General features: G+C 36.7%; 1 pseudogene; it reads left to right on the top strand.

Annotated features, from left to right (window-relative positions):
* The first annotated feature begins 787 nt into the window (after nucleotides 1-787).
* On the top strand, nucleotides 788-4476 carry LOC113078810 (GTPase IMAP family member 8-like; annotated as a pseudogene).
* The last annotated feature ends 247 nt before the right edge of the window (nucleotides 4477-4723 follow it).

Genomic DNA, 4723 nt, shown 5'->3' with positions numbered 1-4723 from the left:
ATTTTATTAGCCTACATGTCTGGTTCTTAAAAAGGTATCGTAGCCTAATAAATAAGGCTGCCCTTGAGTTGGTTCACCCTCCGCCATTGTGCTTGTTTGTGTGTGTGTGAGATTGATTGTAGGCTACTTGGTATTTATGGGTGTGCGTGATGACAATTTTTGATTGTGGACGATTACAATTTCTCCAAAATCTGCTTTTGATCTTGCTGTCTGTGATTGCTTGTATTTTTTTGTGTATTGTATGGAACATCGGCGCCTGTTTAAGTGATGGATTCCTTTACTTGCATTTGTTTTCAGACATGCTAACAGACGTTTTATTGGCCTACTTGTGCAACAACTGTTTAGCCTGTGCTACAAAAGTTTCAACCTCTGTAGCACCGGTGCTATGTGAAAACAAAGTTAACGTACATCCCTGGCTTTAACGTATGAGTTAAAAGCACAACTTTAAATTTTGAGGACAATTTTTGCACTTTCTCATTTTATTTGTGCACCTTTAGTTTACCATATATCTATACACTTTACTCATTCATTAATTTAGTAAATGTGATTGTGGCTCATTGCGGAATGGATCAGTTATTTTGGGATCAACACATCTGACTGTTCTTTGACCGTTGTAAAATATACGACTCAATAAAAAAGCAACAATAAAGGAACAAAGTTCAGCTGCTCTCTGTAGACAAGTTATATTGGGCAACACAAAAACATCTCTTAACACTACTTGTGCCATTAACTGTATAACTACAGTTCATGCGTTATTTGAAAGGACTGAAAAAGACATTTACCCATTAAAGAACAATTTTGGAAGAAGAAATTCAGTGGGATCATGGATCCAAGCAGTTCACATAGTTCCTCAGGTTAGTGTGATAAATATTTGAACGTACTTTAGAAATAAGACCTGCTCAATGTTTATCATATTATTAATAATGCTGGTTAATGTACATTTAAATGCTTTGTGGATTCCATATTTTTGTATAGAGTACACATCCAAAACAAGCTGAGAACTGTTTAGTTTATTCCTGTTTTATGCATCAGCATATCAAGACTTTATGTCCTCTAAGCAGCATGAAAAACAAACTATATCCTTGTGTCACATTATCTCTACGCTGTGACTCATTTCAGTTCAACTAAAACTGAAACTAGAATCCACTGAAGCAATAGGAGAAAAACAAAATAGAATGTTATATTTAACATGTTTAGTTATTCAAGGCAGCCATTATTGTAATGCCATTATTTAACAATTAATTGGTTAGCCCTTCTAGAAATGCTATAAACAGCTTGGTGTTTTATCTAGACTGTTAATTTATTAAAGAACAGTTGCATACCTCTGCTTTGATTTACTCTTAACAGAGCTGAGGATTCTCCTTTTGGGTCCAAAACTTGAGGAGAAAAGTTCAGCAGGAAACACAATCCTGGGCAAAAAGGAGTTTGACTTGAAGACTTTGCAATGTGTGGAGAAACACAGTGAAATCGCTGGCACAAAGATCACTGTGGTTGATACTCCAGGCTGGTGGGGAAATTTACCCTTTGAAGAAAACCCTGAACTGTACAAACAGGAAATTATCCTGAGTGTGACAAAATGTCCTCCAGGACCTCATGTGCTACTGCTGGCCTTAAATGTAGAAACACCGTTTAAAGAAAACGAAAAAGACATCCTATGTGGTAACATGAAATGTTTTGGTCATGAAGTGTGGAGGCACACTATAGTCCTGTTCACCTGTGAAGATCATCATACAACCACTCAACAATTTATTGAGAATGAAAATCTCCAGTGGCTCATTGAGAAATGTGGGAACAGATATCACGAGCTTGATACTAAAAACTGGGGAAATGGATCTCAAGTCATAGAACTGCTTAATAAAATACAGGAGATGGTAGAAGGAAACAGAGGCAGACATTATGAATTAAACAGAGAGATTTTGCAGCAGGTGGAGGAGAAGAGGAGAGAACAGGAAAAGAGAGCAAACGAAAGAAGGATCAAAAATCAACAACTGAAAGATGCGACAAAAACAACTGGTGAGCTTTTTTATGACTCTCTATACTGATTTTATGTTTAACCAGAGACCGTTTGAGGGGAGAAAGAACCAGGCCTTTTATAAAATGAATAAGAGAAATTGTAACACACAAAATGCACCTCTAACACTAGAATAGAATAGAATAGAATAGAATAGAATAGAATAGAATAGGATCTATAGTGTACACATTAACAGGGTCTGCCAGTTTTAAGTAGATTTGTACTAAAGAAACTATTGTTTCACCATTGTTGTTAGTATTTGTTCATTTGAAATATTATTGAAATATAATCTTGACAAACATTTTTAGAGATTTCTGTCTTTCCATGTTTAAGTAAATAGCTGCTTTGCTTAGACGCCTGCATAGACTGCTTGAAAACATCTAGTGGACCAATTCGACTTTAAGGGACTTTAACCTCTAATTATATAGCCTGCTCTATTTTATAACACAACAATCTTCCTTCTCCACAGAGATATAAAGATATAAAAACTTAGTTGAAAGACCTACCATAATAAAATATGTATGTCTGCCTGCAGAAAATAAGCATCCCGTCTCAGAGCTGAGGATGGTGCTGCTGGGTTATAATGGATCTGGGAAGAGTTCAGCAGGAAACACCATCCTGGGAAAATCTGTATTTGATTACAAAAGATCATTGACATCTGCAGTACAAGAAGGAGATGTTGCAGGAAGACACATCACTATGGTCGACACTCCAGGCCGAAGAAGAAATTACCACTCAAAATATACCCCCAGACTCTACAAAGATGAGATTGTGTTGTGTTCATCTCACTGTCCTCCAGGACCACATGCCTTTCTGCTTGTCATAAGAGTGGATGTTTTCTTTCACTGAAGTGTACAGAAAGGCAGTAGAGGAACATGTTGCTCTTCTTGGTCTCAATGTCTGGGACCACATGATTGTTCTCTTTACCTTTGGTGACTGGTTGCGAGACACAAGCATTGAGCTGTTCATTGAGAGTGAAGGAGAAGCTCTTCAGTGGATAATAGAAAAATGCGGGAACAGGTATCATGTCTTCAACAACAGACACACAAATAATGCCAATCAAGTGACAGAGCTGTTTGAAAAGATAGAAGAGATGGTTGCAGGAAACAGAGGATGCTGTTTTAAAGTACAACAAAAGAATTTGCAAGAGGTACAGTCCAAAAGGATGAAAGTTGAGAGATTAGCAAAACAGATGAAGGCTGAAGTTCAAAAAAGAAATGAATTGAGACATTCAACATCAGGTGAGTAAACATTGAAAACACTGTTTTAATGTGAAGTAACTATTAATATTTACAGTCTGTTCTCTGTGTGTTTTTTTAAGGTGTTGCTGAACTTTTTGAAATGAGGTTAGTGTTGCTTGGACTTCACCATTCCAGCATAAGTTCAACAGGGAACACAATTTTGGGAAGGCAAGTATTTGACCGAAGAATGGAAGAGAATCTAAGTAATAATGGGGAAGTTGCCGGGAGGAAACTCTCTGTTGTTTGTACACAGGGTTTTGAGAAAGATTTCCTTATTGGGAAAAGACTTGAGGATGCTAAATGCAACCTTCTGAAAAGTCTAGCAGAACAGTCTTCTGGACCACATGCTTTCATTTTAGTCCAGAGTGTTGACTGTTCCTTTGCAGAGGAAGAGAAAGGTGCATTAATGAAAATCATGGAGCCTTTTGGTGAAGGAATCTGGAATCATATATTGGTTCTCTTTGCTGCTGGGGAGGAACTAGGAGAAACTCCCATAGAGTTATTCATAGCAAGTGAAGGTGACGCTATCCAGTGGCTCATTGAGAAATGTGGGAACAGGTATCATGTTCTCAACACTAAGAACTGTAGTGATGGATCTCAGGTCGCAGAACTCCTGGAGAAGATTGAGGAGACGGTGGCAGGAAATAGAGGATGTCATTTTAGACTAGATGAAGATACTTTAAAATGGATTGAAAGAACAATATCTGTACCCATTAGAAGATCACACAGTATGGATGATCCTGTAACATGTAAGTTTTTCTTAATTTTTTTTTGCATTTTGTGCAATGTTTAAAAGGTTTGTCTGATTCTGATATTATTACTTTATTTTATTTATTTTCTTAGTTTCTGGAAGACACAGTTTTTCCTCAGGGATAGGTTCAGCACAGGTGTCCCAGAGATCCCAAGAAGCACCTGAAGAGTCAAGTTCAAAAATGAGCTCTGGAGTGGAGTCTCTTAGCTCTATTCCTGAGTTTGATTGAGGCCTGGATTCTGATTCAGATACACATGCACTCTAACATTGTCTTGTTTCCTTCATTTAATTATCTTATACATTTTTATTACCTGTTTAGATCTGTACATAGAGAACAGAGAAGGAACAAAAAAGGTTACTTATGTTCAGTAATCGGTAACTTATCAACAATCAAATCTTTTTTCACTTTATGTTTTGAGTATTTTTTTATAAACTAATGACTTCATTTTTATGAATATGTCATTTATCAGACATGCACTGTATACAGCTCTTCGTTAAAATATGTTTTCAGATTTTGAAAATACAACTTTAAATGGGTGTATGGAACTATGTTTTTGAATAAGCTCACCAGACTATAATATGACTGAACACGTGATGCCACTGTGATTGTCTGCTCTAACCATAAACAGCTTTTGTAATTGCACACTTCACCTAGCTGGGAAGGCAAGTAACACTGGTCTTTACTTTATGTTTTGTACGGTACATGTAACATAGCAATAT

Source organism: Carassius auratus, unplaced genomic scaffold (genome assembly GCF_003368295.1).
Source record: "Carassius auratus strain Wakin unplaced genomic scaffold, ASM336829v1 scaf_tig00026611, whole genome shotgun sequence".
NCBI classification, from domain to species: Eukaryota; Metazoa; Chordata; class Actinopteri; order Cypriniformes; family Cyprinidae; genus Carassius; species Carassius auratus.
The sequence above is the reverse complement of the archived record's forward strand: the minus strand, read 5'-3'. Positions and strand labels throughout refer to the sequence as shown.